Below are 686 nucleotides of genomic sequence, written 5' to 3'. Positions count from 1 at the left end.
AGAGCTGCGCTCGGTAGTGAAGTGAAAGCACGTTATAAAAATAAAACTACTGAACAACAATAATAATAATATACCCACTGCAGTACCTACTGTATGTGTCCATTTTTCTCTGACTCCAAGAACACAGACACGCACACAGGTACAGAAGCACACACACACACACACACACACACACACACACACACACGTGCAGTGCCAATGTAAAGGACAAAACCTCCCCCATCCCCACTGCACAGTCAGTGATAAGCACAAAGGGAACTGAAGGAAGCAAACAGCAGCCACTGGTGATGTTTTATGTCACGAGGTGATAATTATATTTAGAATATGGCCATGTTTACCTTAGATAGCACTAATTTCGTTATAGGAATGATTCACTGGCGTCGATAATCGATAAAACAGACGCGTAACACCAGAAAAAAACTTTGAACCAGACTGACAGTTTACTTGTATGTATGTATGTGTGTATGTGTGTATGTATGTATGTATGTATGTTTGTATGTATGTATTTATGTGTATGTATGTATATGTGTATGAATATATGTATGTATGTGTGTGCGTATGTGTGTGTATGTATGTGTGTGTGAGTGTGTATGAATGTATGTGTGTGTTTATGTATGTATGTATGTGTGTATGAAAGTATGCGTATGTATGTATGTACATGCATGTATGCATATGTATATCTTCAT

The sequence above is a fragment of the Octopus bimaculoides genome, chromosome 19 (genome assembly GCF_001194135.2).
Source record: "Octopus bimaculoides isolate UCB-OBI-ISO-001 chromosome 19, ASM119413v2, whole genome shotgun sequence".
NCBI lineage: Eukaryota > Metazoa > Mollusca > Cephalopoda > Octopoda > Octopodidae > Octopus > Octopus bimaculoides.
Note: the sequence above shows the minus strand (reverse complement) of the source record.